The sequence below is a fragment of the Mirounga leonina genome, unplaced genomic scaffold, assembly GCF_011800145.1.
Source record: "Mirounga leonina isolate KUSES-001 unplaced genomic scaffold, KU_Mleo_1.0 Mir_127, whole genome shotgun sequence".
NCBI lineage: Eukaryota > Metazoa > Chordata > Mammalia > Carnivora > Phocidae > Mirounga > Mirounga leonina.
The window spans coordinates 74,169,073-74,179,931 of NW_023270316.1; the positions used below are offsets into that span (position 1 = coordinate 74,169,073).

The window sequence follows — 10,859 nt, forward strand, 5'->3', positions numbered from 1 at the left end:
GAAGAGAAGAGAAGAGAAGAGAAGAGAAGAGAAGAGAAGAGAAGAGAAGAGAAGAGGCACAGATTCAGGGAGAAGAAACAAAGCAGGGTGACTCCAAAGATTCAGGGCGAAATCTGAGCATGGAAAAATTACCCTAATCTAAGGACATCTGCTACGATGGGATAAGCTTTTGCGCAAAACAAACAAAACTGACTTTGAGGTAAGCAGCAGAACACTGACAGGAGAAAGCGGCCACTCAGAAAGGAAAACAGGACAGCAGAGTCACAGACAATACGACTTTCAGGGGACACCAGGACCTGGCAAAAGGCACGGCCTTGCCCAGAGCACCCCACCCTGAGAAGGACCCATGAGTCCTAAGAAAAGCATGTCTTAAGAAGAAGAAGAAAAAAAAGCATTCTTTTAAAAAAAAGTTAATAAAGTCACTGTTTAAAAAAAAAAAAAATTCACCCTGTACCAGATGCCCCTCTCTAGTGAATGCCCTTCTTTCCTCCTCATACCAAGTTTTAGAAAGCACTGCACACCCTGATTAGCTTCCCCGCCTGAGTGCCATTCACTCCTTAGTCCATAGAAGTAAGGCTCCTGTTATGAAAACCAGTAATTAGATCCTAGGGCTAAATCCAATGGAAACTTTGGAACCACTATCTGGATCTCTGGCTAGCTAGCACCCCTCCCTCTTCGTTCCTTAACATGCTCAAATACTTCCATTCAAAAAAAAAAAAAAAAAGAAGAAGTCCCCCCCCCCCGCCTTTACCCAGCCTCCTCGAGCCACCCTTCACCACCACCACCCTTCTTAAGAGTTGTCTACACACATTGGCACCGCTTCCTGGCTCCCACTATTAAACCCTCTGGCCATCCTGCTCATGTCCCCATCACTGCGTCACCACTGCCACCACCTATATTACTAGTAACTTCCTGGCTGTTAGCATCCCTCTTTGTTTATGTTCTCTTGGACCATGGCTTCTAAGACACCATTCATGCGCCACCCCCCCACACACACACAACTGTCTTCCTCAGTCTCAATGTGGGAGCCTCTTCTCTCCTGCTAATCTTTTGAACCCAAAAGCTCCTCAGATCACATTCTACACCACTCCTTTTCTCACTCTATACATGCTTCTTGAATAACTTCGTCCACTCCAACAGCCTCAATTAACAAATACAGGCAAAGGCGGAGGTTCCAGAAACTTCTCTGTTCACTGCACCCTTAGTGTCTCAGGCCAAAAGAAATGCCTGAGTAACTGAATCATTGGATAAGTTCAAATACCTTAAGTATTTCTTGCCCTAACAACTTATTACCCATTTTTTTAAAATTTTATTCTTATGTTAATCCCCATACATTACATCATTAGTTTTAGATGAAGTGTTCCATGATTCATTGTTTGTGCACAACCCCCAGTGCTCCATGCAGAATGTGCCCTCCTCAATACCCACCACCAGGCTAACCCATCCTCCCACCCCCCTTATTACCCATTTTTTAAAAGCACACTTCAACTGAGAGAAAATGAGTATCTTTATGTCATTATTAAATAAAGCACAAGTACAATTTCTCAAACGTGGGAGTTGGACTGGATATCACCTCATTCATTTCCTGTTCCATGGAACGCAACCACTGAACACCTCTCCCTACAAACATATCATCAAAAGGAAGGCAGCACACGGATAGTAGAAACTGTTGACTATTTGGAGCTAGTATTTCCCACAGGGTTGGACAGATGTTATGTATTGCTGAGCTTCCTTCTCCAATTCAATATCCTGCAGTCTCCCTGTGAGTTCACTACATCACGTCAGCACACAGTTTGGGAACTACGGTGCTAAGGACCCTTGGATGGCTGTCTCCAGTCCAGACATCCCCCGACAGCCAGATCCCTAGTGTAGTCAACTATACACTGTGTCCCACAGCCACCGGAAACTTAACAAGGCCAAGTGCACCTGCCTTTTTATTGTCCAAATGGCTGCAGCTCCCTAAGAAAGGCACCATCATCCACCCAACTGGCCAGCTAGGACTCGGCACTGCCCTGAACTCCTCCCTCTCCTACCTCCCCCAACACACATACAACCCCCAGCCAACAACCAAGTCCCAGCAATCCCACCTCTTCGACTTTCTCACCTCCCACCCTTGCTCCCTTCCATCCATTCTCCAAAGGGCAAATCTGATCATGACCTTTTGCTTCAGAATTCTGCAACGGTTTCCTTTTGCCGATAGAGGAGTCCAAACTCCTTACAACAAGAATCACAAGACCCTCGATGGCTCGGCCCCTAGTCACTTCTCCTGTCTCGTTTCTTCCTGCTTCCCTGCCCTTCTGCATGTGGCCGCATCACCATACATTTTCAGTTGTTCCAATGCACCATCTCTCTGACAGCCTTTATCGAGCCTCTCCTCGACCCCGACTCTGACCAATTCCTTCTCTCATATTTCTCTGGGAGGCTTTTCTCATCTCTCTGAATAGTCCCTAAACTTGGGTTTGCAGTCATCCTGTGAGCTCCTCTAGCTGACCCCTTTCAGAGCATGTACCATACACTGCACTGTAAACCGATGGTTAAAACTGTCCGAGAGGGCGCCTGGGTGGCTCAGATGGTTAGGCATCTGCCTTCGGCTCAGGTCATGATCCCAGGGTCCTGGGATCGAGTCCTGCATCAGGCTCTCGGTTCAGCAGGGAGCCTGCTTCTCCCTCTGACCCTCTCCCCTCTCATGCTGTTTCTCTCTCACTCGCTCTCTAAAAAATAAATAAAATCTTAAAAAAAAAAAAACCTGTCCGAGAACCCAGCTGAACAGGCGCTGAAAGAGGCATCTGCCTTGTTTATCTTTGTATCCCCAGCACATAGGATAAACTCTGAAGTACAGCAAATGAATAAAGCAAGCGAATGAACGGACTAGGTCATTCATGTGATGCTTCACATCCTTCTCTGCTTACTAACTCCATCACAGCACTGATTGCACTGTGCTGAAATTGTCTGTCTCGGCAGACTATCAACATCTCGAGAGCTTTTATCTCTTATTTCTGCAATCCCAGTATCAAAATAGTACGGGTACTTAGCAAGCATCCACTAAACTGCTTCTGAAGAAAAAATTCTGGAAGGCCACACCCCACCGTATTAGGTGTGGTTACCTCTGGAGAAAGAAACAGGACAGGGCACCAATAAGAGGAGAAAAAAAAGAACTGAGACTTGTTACTCCATGTATCTCCATAGTGATACTCCATTTATTTTACAATATGCCTTACTTAGGTATGACTGGTAGACAGTATTCCTGCAGTACCAGCATAAAATGTATCCTGTGTAAAGAACCAGCCCTGAAGAACACAGGGGCCACAAGCAGCATTTGGCTCCAAATGCCCAAGTGCAGGTCCCAAGAAAACTTGACCTTAAAGAGGAAAACCGGGGGGCGCCTGGGTGGCTCAGTTGGTTGAGCGACTGCCTTCGGCTCAGGTCATGATTCTGGAGTCCCTGGATCGAGTCCTGCATCGGGCTCCCTGCTCGGCGGGGAGTCTGCTTCTCCCTCTGACCCTCCCCCCCTCATGTGCTTGCTCTCTCTCATTCTCTCAAATAAATAAATAAAATCTTTAAAAAAAAAAAAAAAGAGGAAAACCGGCTTCTAAGAAAAAAGGACTGAGAAGGTGAGCATCTAAGTCTGTACAGCAATGTGGAGGCAGTCCCAAGAAAATATAAGAAATGACAATAGCATATAAGTGGAAAATATAATCTGTGATTATTCTTCAGAGAAAGTGCTCTGAAGCACTCTAAAAGGAGACAACTTGAACTGGCCGGCTAATACATACAATTCTTTTAATACTTATAATAAGCAACTGTTTTAATGGAAACATTCCAAAAACCAAAAGGTGACTTGCCACATGCACAAGAAGCTACAGCGTTGGCATGACCACTTAGCAAAGTGCGTTCCACCTTTATTTTCAGAATTTTTAAAAATAGGGTAGCACATCATTGACTATTAGGTCATAAATTTTAAGGAAACAGATAAAACAATGCCATAAAGCAACTTCATGTCAGCAACTGGAAGAAGCAAGAACAATTTTTATATGTAGAGTTCCAGAACAAGCTTCTTTTCACTGTTTGAAGACAACAGGGAATACAGGTCAGACTGTAAATATATAAAGTCAAACTTCCCAACCTAGTGAGCTTTAAACATCCAAAAGGACACAACTTTAGTGAATACAAATTAAGATCTTCAAAAATGAAGAAAAATGAGCACCATGCAGACGCTATTAGAAAGGAGACCAGACACAGTAAGAACTGCCTATGGGAAAGGTCAAACCCCCCTTTCCTTTGTTTAACCTCTCAAGTAGATAAAAGAACTAGCTTTCAAGAATCACTGCATTGTTTCACTGCTAGAAAAGGAAAGTTGAGTAAAGCATATACAAAAAAGAAGCAACCGAGGTTCAACAGAATTTGCCCTAGAGGCAAAAGAAAAATAAGTCAATTACAACACTTTGAACTTAAGTTTTGATAGAGACGGAGACATTTTAAGTTTTAGACAAACCTAATTTTTAAAATGAAAAGTATTTCAAATGCTTAGTCCCTCCCCTCATAAAACGTGGACTCTGAATCTTAAAAATTTTATGCCCAGCATGCGTTTGATTTGGACAGTCACAAAGCAAAAACGGACCTTTCAATTTTCGGTGTTTTAAAAACTCAAAAATTATTGCTGGTAAAGTGCGAATTTAAAACTGATCCCCAAATGAGAAAGAATTCCTAATACGCCCAATAGCGGCTAAGAAAATGAGATGCTCCCATTCATCCGTATAAGCCCATCGCTCAGCTTCTTAATAATTAAGAACTCTACTCTCCGCCACGGAACTATCCCTTGCAGAGAGGCTAAACGAAGAAGAAATCGCCATTGCCTGTAAGTATCACAGAAGGAGAGGGGAAGGTTTTCTACTCGCTGGAGCTCCCGCGCGGAGGAGGGCTAGAGGCCAGGCGCCGCGGCCCCCGCCTGCCGCGCAGGGAAAGTCTCCCGGGGATGATCCATGCGGGCGAAGCGGCTCCCCGGCGCGCAGCCTTCTCCCCTCGCCCTGCAGCGCACCCCTCGCCGGCTGCACGACCCCCTGTCCTGAGCTCGGGGAGCCGAGCCTGGCTGCGGAGGCTGGGAGCCCCGCGGGCCCGCAGCCCCGGGGGGGGGGGGGGGCACCCGGCGCAGAGGCGCGGGGAGGGCGAAGCCGTGGAGAGGGCCCGACCCGGGGCGGCGGGCATGCGGGGACTGGGCCACATGCGGACAGGGCGCGCGGAACCTAGGGATGTTAAAGTCCCGGACGCGGAGCAGCCCTGGGCACCGTCCGTGGGACGCGAGTGGAGGCCCGGGCGCTACCTGCGGCCGGGATGGCGGGCGCCTGCCCCGCAGACCGGGGAGCGCGCGCCGGGCAGCACCGGGGCCGAGGGCCGGAGGACGGCGCGGGCGAGAGCGGCCGCGGGGCCGCGCCGCGACGGCGGGAAGCCCCAGCCGGCCCGGGAGGCGGCGCGGAGGATGCGGCTGGGCTGCAGGGCAAGGCGCGGGGCGGCGCCGCGGCCCGCAGTGGGCCCCGCTGCCCGCCCGAGCGCGCCCGGCGCGATGCAGCAACTTCACTTGGCTACGGGGCTGCGGGGGCCCGGCCCGCGCCCGCCCCTCCCCCGGGGCAGCCTCTCGGCCCGGAGCCAAGCAGTGAAGGGGCCAGGACCGAAGAGTCCCGCCGGCCGCAGCCCGCACTCACCGGTCCGCGATTCCGCCGCCGGCGCCGGGGCTGCGCTGCGAGCTCCATGGTCCCGCCGAGCCGCGGTCGCCTGGCGCCCCCGCCCCGCACCACACCGCACGCAGCGGCGCCAGCGACGCCGCCTCCGGCCCGGCCACGGCCGCGGCCACGCCCCCTCTCGGCTGGGGGCCTGGCCGGAGCAAGAGGGGGGCTCAGCGCCGGCTCCACCAACCAGAGGCCTCTCACCAAGCCGCTTCGCCAGGATTGGCGAGCGCCTCAGCCAATGGGGAAACGGAAGAAGCGCGGAGCGTCGGCGCCGAGGGGCGGGGGATTGCGGAGGAGGTGGCTCTCATGATCGGTCCTCCGCCCCCGATTCCGGATGAGGCTTTGGCCCGAGTGCCTGTAGAGTGGAGAGGTGGGGATACTTTGGGCCGAGTTTATCGTTAAGGGGCCCTTCCATCACCTTTGCTGACGATGTACCCACTGCAATACCCTAACCTTACCTGGGTTTTGAGGGCCCCTGCAAAAACGTCCATCTACCTGTAGGTAGTCAGAGGTCCTGCCAGGTTAAGGGTTCGGGCAACCTTGAGAGGATCATAGCCATCGTCATCTGTTGGTTTATGTCCTTCTCAAATCCGTTAGCATTCTGCCTATTCTCGTATCCAGTCTCCCTCCACCCCACATGTGAGAAAATTCACAATGCCTATAAACATGACATAGCACTGAAACTAAGCCCCGTGGCAATCAAACCCAGCCAGGTGGTACTTGATGACTCACGCATAAACTTAAAAATGGAAGAGGGAAGGGAAGGGAAAGGAGAGGGAAAGGAATGGAAAGGGAAGGGAGAGAAGAAAAGAAAGAAAAGCCAAGTATGTTCTCCTAGGTCCTGAAGGAAAGGAGTTTAAAAACATTAGATAGAAATGTTATCTATATTTTGGTTTGCGTGCCTTTATTCTTTTTGATTTACAAGTAAGATAACTATATTGAAAAACTTAAGAAAAAAAATTTCAAATCCCAATGAAGAGTCCAGGAAAAACTAATACAGGTTGTCTCGCTCTTGTCTGTACAGACGTGTGATAACTGTCCACATCTGTTACATCTAGTTACAGCAACTACAAGCTAGGAAAAATGAATAGCAGTTGCTAACAATATTAGCAATGTTTGCAACACCAGAAATGCAGAAGAAAAATCACCCGGCCCCTCTTGTGTTAATCTATTAACCTACCTTACTTCCAAAGGAAGGATTTCAAAAGCTCTATTTTAAGGTAACATATACTTAGTTTCCATTTCATGTCAACATGAAATATACTGGCAATTAATAAGGTAAATAGAATTTTAGTGAATTATTACAGTGTTCTGTATTTGAAATATTGATACTAGAGTGATAAATTTCCTCTGAATTCAAAGCTGAATTGGTATACAAATTAAAATGACTTTCCTTCATTTCATTTTGTCTTCACTTACCCAGGCAATAGCTTCCATGTCTATATTTAGATCATTGATTTAAAGCTCAAAAATATGAAACTGTAGGATACACAAAGTGTGTTTTCAGAGTTGCTAATCACATTTCCCTTGCTCCTCTCCTCCTCAGTGAGCCCACCTTATGTGAACTGCAGCTACACTTAGTTTACATCCACTATTAGCCCTTAATCTTACTGTCCTGAAGTGTTCAGGATTGATTCATATAGGTCAGTCTTATCTCCAATTAGATGCTAAGTTCCATGAGGGTAAGGTCCTTATTTTATGCTCTTGCTTCCTCTCCCCATAATGTCTAATGCAGTGCTGAACATGTAAGTATAACTCCATCCTTAGCATTGTGTCTATAATATACAGAAATTTCTTCAAATGTAGTACTTCTGTGAACCAGTCCCTTTAAATAAAAAATGCTCAGAATAGTCTTGTTAGGGAGATAGCGTCTCACACTTAACATTGCTTAAAAAATATCAGGGAGTGAATTGGTTGCCTGTAACAGAAACTTGACTAAATTCTTACCAAATAGAGGGTGCTTCTCATCACATAACAGGAAGTCTAGGGACAGCCCTGGGCTTCTGCAACTTCTCCAAGGTGTCATTGTACCTCAGATTCCTTCTATCCATTGGCTCTACTGTCCTTGTCTAGTGACTTTGCCTCCTCACAAGATGATTGCTCCCCTTCTGGGCACTGTATCACATTCTGGAAAATGTCAGGGGTATGGGTGAAGGGCAAAAGATCAAAGAGGTGCATGCCCACTGAGTCTTCCTTGTTAACAATTTGTCTGGGAAGCGCCGACCAGCACTTATTGGCCACACTGTGTCACACTGACCATTTCCCCACCCCCGGCCCCCGACCTCCACTCAATGGAAAGGAGTCTGAAACACTAAGTATTTAAGGCCAGGGACCTTGTCTGCAACAATGTCAGGTTTCTGTTCATAAAGGAGAAGAGGAATGCAGTTTCTGCCATAGTTGTGGAATAAATGAATACGTGATTGGACCCTCACTCTATTCATGAGATGACCCACTTAGAAAAAAAGGCATTCAAATCTCAGTAAGAAAACAAACAACCAGTTTAAAAATGAGCAAAAGATCTGAACAAACATCTCCCTGAGGTAGAGATGGCAATATACAGATGGCAAATAAGGATATGCTCAATAGCATATGTCAAAGAATTGCAAATTAAAGCAACAGTGAAATACCACAACACATCTTCTAGAATAGCTAAAATTCAAAAAACTAATAATATCCAATTCTGGCAAGGATGTGGAGCAATAGGAACACTCATTCACTGCTGATGGGAATGCAAAATGGTATAGCCACTTTGGAACACAGTGTGGCGGTTTTTCATAGTTTTACCACACAGTCTAGCAATCGCACTCCTTGGTATTTACCCACATGAGTTGAAAACTTATGTCCACACAAAAGCTTGCACACAAATGTGTACTCATAATCACCAAACAATGAAAGCAACCAATCCTTCAGTAGGTGAATGGATAAACAAACTGTGGTCATCCAGATGATAGGACATTATTCAATGATAAAAAGAATGAGCTATCAGGCCATGAAAAGACACGGAGGAATCTTAAATGTATATTACTAAGTGAAAGAAGCCAATCTAAAAAGGCTACATTCTGTAGATTCCAATTATGAGATTCTGGAAAAGGCAAAGCTATGAAGACTAAAAAGATCAGTGGTTTCCAGGGGTTAGGGGAGGGAGTGATGGATAGTCAGAGCACAGAGGATTTTTAGGGCAGGGGAACTATTCTGTATGATACTATAATGGTGAATACATGGCATTATATATTTGTCAAATTCATAGCATGTACAACACAAAAGTGAACCTTAAGGTAAACTATGGACTTTAGTTAATAAAAATGTGTTAATATTGGTTCATTAATTATAACCACATTAATGCAAGTCGTTAATAATAGAAGAAACTGTGCAAGAGGTAAAGTGGTAGGGGGTGGAGGGTAGGGTGAGTCTATATACTATGTACTATCTGCTCAATTATGCTATAAATCTAAAACTTTACTAAAAAATAAAGTTTGTTAATCATTAGAAAAAGGGAACCATAGTTAACATAATGATGTTAACATAATGAAGTTAACATAATAAAAAAGAAATAAGGTTTTTTTTTTTTTGGAGAAGCCACCTTCATTTTATTTATGGGTCTTTAATGCATTTACAGACAAATTCTATTGCCCTTCAACTACTGCTAAATCTTAAAAAGTTTATCACATATACTTTTTTCAATTTAGGGGTTTCTCCCAATTTTTATATTGAATAATTTTCAAATGTAAAGAAACACTGAAGAAATGGTACACTGAATTCCTATCTACCTTTTACCCAGATTCACCAAATGTCTATGCACCTCCATATTTGCTTCTTCATTCTTCATCAGAGTCTCTCTCTGTGTACATGACTTTTTTTCACTCAACAACTGAAGGCAAATTGCAGACACCAAGACACTTTAAATACTTCAGCATGTATCTCCAAGAGCAAAAATGTCTTGATTGTTCTAGTATATAAAAAAAGACAAGCAGAGCATATAAAATGGGACCACAGAGACGAGGTGTGTCTAACTACTCAAGATGCATTGTTTCCCTTTTTGTTTTCTGTAAGTAACTGTCCAGTCTGACATAGAATGTCCTTATCCCCACGAACTGGTATCATGCCAAGCTAGTAAAATCAAACTTGGGGGCAAGGGAGGCTGGTGGTATGGCATCATGCTAAGGAGAATTCTGGTGATGCAAGGTGAGTGAGCCATCATTCACGTTTTTGTGAAACAATGTGCATGAAGCACGAGGTGCAGCCGGTTCTAGACCTACCAGCGAGCTGAATGCCTGCAGTCTAGTGTTATTATGACAACCAAACAAGCTCTCAAGCATATTCCTACGATCTTCCCAACGATATTTTTAAAACCTCTTGAAATGTGTCATCTTTGTTCCTCTTTACCCTTGCCTGGTCAAGTTCTTGGATAAATTCCCAAAGTTAAAATGTAGTTCTAGTGTCATCTTTACTTTAATCAGATTACTCAGGTAGTGATGATGCAGTGTCTTTTTCAAGATGCTCTATAAATTAGATACCTGCTCAGTGATTAGCTTAAGTTCTCCTTTATCATTACTAAGTCTTTTGTGAAAAAACAATTGTCTGTTCTTTTTACTTAATAGCGTGTCATATTACATAAAAATTACAAATTGTTTTGTATTAGGAACTGAGTTCAGTCTCACTTTGGGGAAGCTAACGAACAAGAGTGGTTACTGATTAAAAGAATAAAATTAGAATATGTAAGAAATCAAATTAAAAGCATAATAACTGTCATCACTTTCGACATGTTCATTTGTACTTGTTCTCAGAATGAAGTGAAATGCTGACTACAAATACCTCAGTTTTCAAGAATTAATTTAGCTCCATACATAAATCTTTATAAACATGCGTCACTTAGTCTAGCTTCCTTTTGAAGGAGAGTATCTATTTTTATCTTGACACTAGAGTGAAATAAATACACACATCTACATACCCACATCTCCCAAGAAAAAAATCTTCCTGGGAAAAATGAGGAACTTTATCTTAACTTGGAATATTAACCTAATTATCTCATGAGAGCAGGGCAGTCAATCGGTATTAACTTTATTTTTCAGCGAGGAAAAAAAATGGGAAGGTGAATATAATGAACATGAATTGAGACTTCACTACTTGCCATATGGTTAT

The 10,859-nt window shown here is 44.8% G+C and overlaps 1 protein-coding gene across 2 annotated transcripts in view; it reads right to left on the minus strand.

Moving 5' to 3' along the window:
* WASF3 (WASP family member 3) overlaps window positions 1-5,851 on the minus strand; it is a 125,114-nt gene extending 119,263 nt beyond the window's left edge. The window contains exon 1 of one of the 2 annotated variants that reach the window (XM_035003656.1): window positions 5,697-5,851. The gene's annotated coding sequence lies outside the window, so the exon portion shown is untranslated. The remainder of the gene's footprint in view (window positions 1-5,696) is intronic. The other variant, XM_035003655.1, reaches the window with a different exon arrangement.
* Window positions 5,852-10,859: the final 5,008 nt, after the last annotated feature.